The sequence below is a fragment of the Dermacentor variabilis genome, chromosome 8, assembly GCF_050947875.1.
Source record: "Dermacentor variabilis isolate Ectoservices chromosome 8, ASM5094787v1, whole genome shotgun sequence".
Lineage (NCBI taxonomy): Eukaryota > Metazoa > Arthropoda > Arachnida > Ixodida > Ixodidae > Dermacentor > Dermacentor variabilis.
This window is the reverse complement of record NC_134575.1, coordinates 70270108-70279857: the sequence shown is the minus strand read 5'-3', so window position 1 is coordinate 70279857 and position 9750 is coordinate 70270108.

The following is a 9750-nucleotide window of genomic DNA, read 5'->3' as shown; positions in this document are numbered from 1 at the left end:
ATGCACCACACTCCGTATCCATAGCTTTATCAAAAACAGCCTAAATTTGGTCGTTTGAAGTGATATGTTAAGAGAAGTTGACTCTAAGGAGTGACCGAGTTCTATGTTTAACAATGCGCATAAGGTCACAATTGATAGAACTTGCTGATATGTTTTGTAAACCCCGCCTCGCTCACCTTGTGGTGTGGTGTTTTGATATATTTTGGAACTTGGCTAGGCTACCGGATTTCTTCACACAAGTCTTCAGACACAGAAATTCAGGTTAAGAAGAACGGAGGTACCACCAAAGTATTCTGTACCTCTCCTTGAAGAGGCCTGATTCTACATCGTCCATTTCATATATATATATATATATATATATATATATATATATATATATATATATATATATATATATATATATGTATATGTATAGCCGCAAACAATTGACGTCGAACTTCCCGAAGATCAGAAGTACTTGTTATGGAATCCAAACCACGCAAACAAGATGGTACCATCGGAAATTCTACTGCAGCTGCCGGAAACGAAATTGAATTGGTTATAGTTGCTGGGAAAAAAGAATATCGCAATAATTTGGTGTTACATGAAAGTTTATATACCTTTTAAGTATGATAGGAGCAAGTAGGCCGTTGTTTTTTTCGTTTACATATATATTCTTCTTAATACCTAATTGTCCGTGATAAAGCAGATAAAAAAGCTTCATTCTCTCGAAGTATTGATTAATATCTAGTTCTTCAAGCTGAGCGTTTTCTAGGAGAATCTAATCACTTTTGTCTATAACTTTTGCAATATTGAACTGTTTCTTTTTGTGTATGAATCTAATACACCTGCAAAGTGTTCTAGCAGTAGGTGAATGAAGTTTCTGTACGCTAAAAGCTTAATTTCTTTTGTAGATTTCACACAAGGCCTCCTTAGGAATCCGAGCTTTTTCATCGCCTTCTTTTGGATGATATAGTCTTTGTGGTCATTTAACCTAGGATTACCAGAAAGGATGACTCCCGAATACGTACCCTTAATTCTTTCTGGTAACGGGTGATTTTCGAGGCTGTATGGGAAATTTACGGGCTACCTTTGTCAGTAATAGACATTGCCACGGTATTGTTATCGATAATGGCCATCTCAACACCACGTATATATTCGGCCCACAGATGCTTTTAGTAAAGCTTGGTCATTAAAGGACATTATTTCTGGGTATATAATGCAATCGTCGGCCAAGAGCCGTATCCGGAAGGAATGTTCTCAAGTCAATAATATACACGAAGAAAAATAAAGGTCCAAGGACGGATCATTGCCCGATTGCAGAAGAAAGTGGCCGTCGCCACACACCCACCTCGTGCGGCGGGTCGCGAACAAAAGGGAAGGAATGGAGGAACACAACGTTACGAGGGTGATACAGGCGTACGCACTAAGCCACATAGCGTATGTCGCCGCGCACGCCGACTGGAATAGGAGCGAAACCGACAAGCTGAGCAGGGCGTTCAAGACCGCCCTGGGAGTACTGCAGTACACGCCAACCCACAGGCTCTTCGAGTTGGGCGTACACAACCCGCTCGAGGAGATCGCCGAGGCGCAGAGAATCGCGCAGCAGGAGAGGCTGTCAAGCACCATAACGGAAAGACGAATCCTAGAATTGCTGGGGATTCGATATCACGAGGCGCGTGGACTGAAGGAATCACTGCTACCGGAAGTCAGGCACGCCATACAGACGGAAAACATGCCGAAGAATATGCATCCGGTGCATGACGTGCAAAGACGCATACGCAGGGCGATAGAAATCCTCGAGAAGCATGGAAGACAAGAAGGCGTCCTCTTCGTCGATGCAGCCAGGTACCCGGGGCCAGTCGGTGGCTCTGATGGCGACGAGGGATGTCGACCATCACCGCCGCTACAAGGGAATGTGCGAGACGAACCGCTGCTACCAGCGCCACCATCACTATTACTACCACGACAAAAACGGCTGCAGCAACAGCGGGAATGGAAGGGACAAAGGGGAAGAAATGCGGCCGTAATGAAACAAAGAGCACTAGGGTGATACTTTCATTACAAGGTGGTCCGGGGTATATGGAAACGCGTTTTCGTTCTAGGATTACATTTTCAAACGCGGTTGTTTGCTTGAAATCTGGCGTACAATCAGGATCCGATGGAAACAGGGTCATCGCGACGCCTCGCATTGGTCGTTCACGGGAAGATTACAATTGAAAATATACAGGGTGATATGAGCTGGACAAGCTTTGAAGTGATGGAAGCTCACAGTAAAATCGATTATGAAGAACGACTGAGGAGTATGGCAGAAAGTAATTGGGATGGGAGAATGTACCGTTAGTTGCACATAAAACATTGATTCACAATGGAGCAAAGAAGTACGAAGCTTTCAAGCAAGTATGCGACCTGTATGGTGAGTTGCATGAGATCACAAAGAACAAAAAGCGGCAAGTCTGAGGGGGTGAGATAATCTCATGGAGGCAGTAACAGGAAAGAAACCTGCTTTGACTAGCTAATTCAGAAGAAAAAAAGGAAACTAGCAAAGAAACTACTGAATATAACTCGAAGGGAAGCTGGCTACTTTACGAAGTGAGATCAGGATGCGTTAGAACACGTACTTATAAAGCGAAATATAAAGAACAAGAAGCAAGTGCTTGTGGCGTATAAGGTAGTGAAACGATGGAGTACGTTTTATTATATTCTGACGATATCTGCCCAGCGATCAATTTAGGCACCTCCGGCCTTCCCGAAGTGCTTGATTCAGTGTAAGCAGTCGAAAGTAAACATGTCCGCAATTTAGATTAGAAAGATACGATTGGAAGATTGGAGGAAGAAAAGTAGAAAACGACAAAGAACAGAGAATTGCAAAAACAAAGTTCCCACTAGGGTTTCAGAAAGCTTGACGACGGGAAGTCTTTGTGTTTTTCTTCCCATTCCCTCTTTTTTTTGTCTTCCATAACACAGGTAGGACATTGGGCAATATAATAAAGAAAGCTTGCTGGCGCAACCCACCGCCCCCGCCACAAGGAGACGCCAATAGCACTAATACTTTCATCCATCTATCGGTGCCCACGCAAGAGGTCGCTTTCTGCCAGAAATCTCACCATCGCGCGAAGCTTTGCACGCCGTGCATTTCCCAGGAAACGTTACGGTTACATAAGCTGCATTTCCAGGGAAGCGTGCGAACCAGCCTGGGGTCATATAAGGCTATCGCTCTCCATTCTTAAATTCTTAAAGCCGAAGCTTAAGCGTCGTCAGATTGGTTGGTGTTTTCGTATCATTGAGCGTTTCAATTGTTCCAAGGTGCTAGCAGTCTGGGAAGAAGGACAGCCACTGGCCTTTCAAGTCGCAAGCGACATGGATGGATGGCAACAGCTTTATCCGCTTCAGTCAAGAATTATTTTCGATGGTCGATAAATGTGTAAAATTCAGGTTATAATATTCCAGGGTGCTGAAGTTTCCATAGCAAGCAAGTCAAGGCGGGACGAGAATGATTCTGCATTTTACAGAGAGCAGCCAATTGCAAGGTAAATATATCCATATATTGTGCAGTCAGTAATGCTACTTCTCTTCATTAATGATATTAAAACACCCGCTCGAATTACGTGCTCAGGGTAATTACTTCGCACAAGCATTGCAGCAACGGAAAAACATCTTTCGAAATTACTATCTAAGCGCCCCACTTCGAACGTCCCGTCAAAACCGGTAGTGCCTTCACCAAAGCAGTCGTATAAGTGGATAAGTTTCTCTCAGATGTGAAGTGCGTGTACTTTAGGAAAGCAGAATGTTCAATTTACTGAATGGTAATGTTCGCTACCTATTCCTTCCAACCACGGCAGAGCAATGACAAAAATAAGTCCCTTTGACTGAAGGGGTTATTTTAAATCCGGCAAAGTTTAATGACGCGGGCTGAGGTCTCTCGTGAACGGCCTTCGAGGCGGTGCCCCGGCGCCACCTCTCTTTCTCTTGCCCGTCGCACAGCCGGTAGAAATGCGCCTGAAGTGTTTATCTAATTTCTGTCGCAATAAAAAGAGAAGGCGCGTAGGGCGGTGAGGTTATAACTTAATCAACACAAGGCTACAATCTATAAGAGATAGTTGGCATTGCCACAATATCTATGACTGCAGTTAATCTGAAACAGGGGGGCGCGTTTCAGATTTCGCTCTCTAATGGCTAAGCTCCTTTCGGCCGTAGCAAACACTTTATCAACGTGAACATTCCAGAACAATCTGCTGAAAATGTCACACAAATAAATTTCAACTGGGATTTTTGCTTCGCTTATATGGTTGATGACATACTCAGAGTGTACCTAGTGCTGTTTACGCGTAAAATAAGAATGAGCGCCTCTTATAGTACTGAATTTCATTCTCCATCTTGAAATCACGATAAGTCACTTCGTAATCAGGCAATGTCATCTTCTTTTCAAGCTTTCCTATACAAAACCCGGTCATCGGCAAGTACACGTGTAACAGTGGTCTGATTGGAAAATCTAGCTAGCTTTTCAAGGTGCCATTTAGCATTTAGCTTACTTTCAGGGCTTCCCATAAAACAATATCTGATGCATTGGCCTAATTGCTCTTCCTGGCTGCCCTCTATAAAACAATATCTGATGCATTGGCCTAATTGCTGTTCCTGGCTGCCCTCTATGGTTCACTTTAAGGTCAGTGTCGTTATGGGAATGTTCCTCCAGTGCAAACGCACCAAACTATCCAGTGACCATTTTTTCTATTACAGTATTATAGAAATAATGCAGGGGATCATAAAAACGGCAACCATGTGCTCGATTGTGTCCAAATTAACATATAATAAAACACTTTTGCGTGCGCTGTGGCGGATTAGAAAATGCCCACCAAGAACGGTATAGATTATCTTTCTGTGACGCACATTGTGGGCGCCCTGCGTCACGCAGTTCAAGCAATACATAAAAGCGCTGAATTCCACATACGAACTCACACGTCATTGGCTCGGTTTTCCAGATGCGCCCAAGTTCGTCGACGATGGTGCTTCGTGGTAAACGGGCATTTGCATCTCTCTGACGTGTTTAGGCAGACGCCCGTGCAGCAGCCGTGAGAGCGCGTCACCACCAGCGCCTTTAATTTCAAACTTTTTCCTCCAAACCATGACGTTTTCATGGTGCCTATCGCGAGGAGTTCAGAGAAGGCCGCTACGTTGCAATTATATATTTTAAAATTCAAATAAATTATCCTTTACCCGTCTGCTGTCTGTAATAATTCGGGAACGTGTTCCTCGTAAGCACGCAACGCCTATGCTGCAGTAAATTTAGCATCAAAATTTGGTATTGGCCCTACCTTAAGTGATTGCGACGGTTGTGAATTCATCCAAGGACAAAAACGTTCTTTAGCCTACGTTGACCAACAGTTCCACCTAAAGTGTGGTTACAAGTGAAGAAGTCGAAGTTTCGGCAGAAAGTCGAAGCACCGATTGCGATAGCAAATTATTATATAGCTCTACGAAATGGAGGTAGAAGTTTTAGCGTCCGTAAAAACTTGCAATACATTCGATTACCAACTAAATTTCAAATGCTAGAATTTGTGAGCGTGAGTGAACGAGGCCGTGGGTAGATATAGTTACACAGCGATAGCGCTGTCTTTGAGTGCCTGCTTCTTTCTACGTCCTTGTTCAGTAGCGCTTACACATTCTATGATGGATTCAAACCACCACGTCCGCCAACGTGTTTTAACTAAATTAGCAAGCATGGTGTCAAGTGTGCACAGGGAAACATGAACACATCTCGCTCGATGAGCGCGGAAATTCACTGTGAAAATTCTTGAGTGAGAAATCGCGGCCGCAGCAAACACACTCACCTTCGTGCATCTTCTTTTTCTTCTTTATTGATACTGCCAGCCACATAGGGCCATAATAAGATTGGAAAAAGAATGAAATAAAACAAGCAATACCAACGCATCCGATTTATTAGAGCGAGGAGTACGTATGACAAACATCTGGATACAAAGTACCAAATATATTGCAGCCCATATACATGGAAGTGAGCAAATCATGAAAGCCAGTCAATACGCCTTGACGCATGTAATAATAAGGCCAACACACACAGATAATAATAAAAATGTCAGAAGAATTAAGCACCGCCCTCTCAGTATAAATAACAGCATCTAGATTACTAAGAAAATTATTAAAAGAAGCAGACTGAACTAAGAAATCGGGAAGCATGTTACAGACTTTTATCATTCTAGGAAAGAAGCTATATTTGAAAGTACCCTTACGGGATACTGGAAAGAGAATATACATGTTTCGGAGGTGTCTAGAAGATTTATTGGTTAAAATTTCAAAATAGTTCGTCGTAGTTATTTTTATTTCTTTTTCGCTTGAACGCTTCAAGTTATTGCTTAAATGCGAACGAAATGTCGAAAGCACAGCGCATAGGAAGCTACTGGCACTACGCGCTCTATGCAAGCATCGCAGACCACCTTGAAGATGAGACCCGCGCGCGCGCACTTTGGCCACGTCACAGATCGCTTGCAAGAAACACGAGCGCACCGACGCGCCCACAGTTCGTCCGCCAAATCCGTCTACTGCCGTGTCCGCTATTCACTTTCCTAACACCGTAGTAGAGCTATGGTGTACTGGATCGGGGCAGTGTGTCGTCGGTACAGCAAAACTATTGGAGAAGCGGGAACGCTTCTGCGATGACGCCACCAGAAGGACGCTACCATCGGCCGGTGTGCCTAGCGGGCAAAATTTAGACATGTTGCGCCAAACTTTCCGCATTTATAAACTTAAACGCTCTCACAACACTGGAAATAATGTAACTGACAAAAAATAAATGCTACAAACTGTTGGGATACATAAATCACGATGTCTATGCTTGCACGTTTCTAACCACAGATCATGCTGTGTTCCTGATCGTCTGGTCGGAGTTTCGGTTGCAGAAAACCAAGGAACACTCGTACACTTGTTCAGCTCGGTAAGGAGGCACATGTTTGTAGTATTTAGAAACAAACTACGATAAGAAGCCCTGAAGGAGCATCTGTAATGTCCCAGTTCGGTTGCATTTGATTGCTTTCACGGTGCATCAGCCAGAAAGGCGGTGGCCTGGTTTCACTGCAGAAAACAAACAACAGAACGCGAACCGACACACACACACACACACACACACACACACATACACACACACACACACACACACACACACACGCACACACACATGTTTACAAATCGAGCGCTTCCCCTACAGATGAATATTGTGGTAACGCGGCAGGAAGAACCACAGCAATCAACCAGCGAGCTGCGTACGTAGACGCATGACCTCCGCGAGAATCATAACTGCAAATCCCGGAGGCCCTATGTTGCACCATTATTTTTTCTCTTACCAGCAATGACTCCAAGCTGCACCGGTAGGTGGTGCTGCAGTAGACCGGCGCTTTCCTGCACCCCAGTCGTCATCGCAGAAATAGGCCAGTTTTCGCCCCCGGACGACACACTGCTCTATTCCAGTTCACAGTTGTAGAGCCGCGGTTGTCTCCACTGCGTATGGAGCGTTGGGCGAGGAGGACATTGAGGCCCCAAGGGCCCGCTGAAGAAGAACGCCCTTCCTCCGTCGCTTGACCGCGGGGCTTAGCGCGCGACTTTCCTTTCCAGGCCGTGTTACTGGCTTGCATACACGAAAGTGAACCCCGTTAGTCGGCTCATCCGCGCCGCTTTAACTCGCACATAGAGCATTCGACGTGTGGGGATGGTTTTATCTCGCTTGGGCTTATGCGCATTCCATAAAACGGTAGAGACAAGGAGCTACTCAAGCAATTAGATACTGCTCAGGTACACCCTGAGGAGTATCACCTATGTCCCCCCGTACCTTAGCCTCAATGCAAGTGCCGAGCTCAAGCTCAACACCATGATTAAGAGGGCCTATAAACAAGCTCTACATCTTCCCATGTCCAACTACAACGAGAAACTGGACGCCCTCGGCATCCACAACACCATAGACGAGCTTATTAAAGCGCCACATATTAGCCAATATGAACGACTCGCGAATTCCACCACGGGCAGGCACACTCTAGGCAACCTAGACATAACCTACGCCACCCAATTCGGGCCTAAATACCCAAACCCCAAACATTCTCGCTGAGCTAGTTATCCCGCCCATACCTCGTAATATGCACCCTGAACACAATCTGGAACGACGTGTAGAAAGAGCTAAAGAACTACAAAAACGCCATGACCAAGCCGCTGATGTAGCCTACGAGGACGCAGCGGAATACGTCAACCAAAACGCCGTGGCGGTCGTCGCAGTCGCGGGCTCGCAGTACCGCCTTGCCACGGCCGCATCAATGCTCACCACGCAATCCGAAGAAGGAGAAGAAATGGCCATCGCTTTGGCCTACGTGGCTACCAATACACACTGCATCATCAGCGATTCAAAAACGGCAATTCACCACTACACAAGAGGTCTGAATGCGCCCAAGTGTAGAAAATACTCTCCGGCATTCCTCTCCCTCAAGGCAACGCCACGTCCAGATTACCTGGGCCCTGCTTCACTCGGGTCTTGCTAAAACGAAGCCGCCCAGGATGCCGCCCTAACTCTCGCACACCGGGCGTATCATCTTTCTCCGTAGTTTACAGTTCCTAAGCAGCACTCTGTTCAGCATCGCGGTCACGTGCGGGACCGAATGGTCACATACAGAGAAATCCTGCTTCACTACCGTAGAGATCGGTTACGCAACCCCCCAAGCACTCAAAACAGTGAATAAATCTCAATTAACCACTTGGCCACTACTTCAGACACTAAGTTTCCCGAATGCGCTATAGAACCGCTATATAGAAATGCGCTATAGAACCGCATTTTCCCCGGTTCATAGTCCTCTCTCTGTAAAGCGTGCGAGGCCCGCGCTGACCTCGATCATATTGTCTGGCAATGCCCCAAAGCCTCACCCACCAACACGTACACGGATCTTAAGTACGGCTGAACAGTGAGAGACTGCTTCTCAACTTAGATCCAGAAGAGCAGCTCTGGGCCGTCTCTATGGCCGAAGACGCTGCCAGAAGGCAAAGACTGGCTACCGCTTGAGAAAGGGGGGATTGGGGGTTAGTATCACGACCCCCGCCTTCCCTGGACCCCATCACGGACATAATATAATTTTATCTCTCTTATACGGAACCTAATGGCTACAGCAACACCGACTGCGGAAATTCGCCTGGAGTGTCCAAATAATTGCTATCGCAATAAATTAATACTAACAAAGGGAAAAAATGCGGCCGTAATGAAACACAGGGCACAAGGGCACACACAGAGCACACAGATACCTTCACTACAGGGTGGTCTGGGGTATATGGAAACGTGTAATCGTTCCAGGATTACATTTGCAAACGCGGTTGTTTGCTTGAAATCCGGCAAACAATCAGAATGAAATGGCAACAAGGTCAGTACGACGCCTCGCATTGGGCGCTCACGGGAAGATTACAAATGAAACTGTGCAGGTTTATATAAGCCGGGCAAGTTTTGAAGCGACGGAAGATCACAATAAAATTGATTATGAAGAACGACTCAAGAGTATGGGAGAAAGTAAATGGGCTATTTTAAATGTTATTTTTACAGGGAAACATTGATTCACAGAGGAGAAAAGTACGAAGCTTACAAGCAAGTATGCGACCTGTATGGTGAGTTGCATGGGAACAAAGAACGTCAAGCGGTAAGTCAGAGCGGCTGAGATAATCTCATGGAGGCAGCAACAAAAAAGAAACCTGCTTTGACTAACTATTTCAGAGGAAAAAAAACGAAATCAGGAAAGAAAC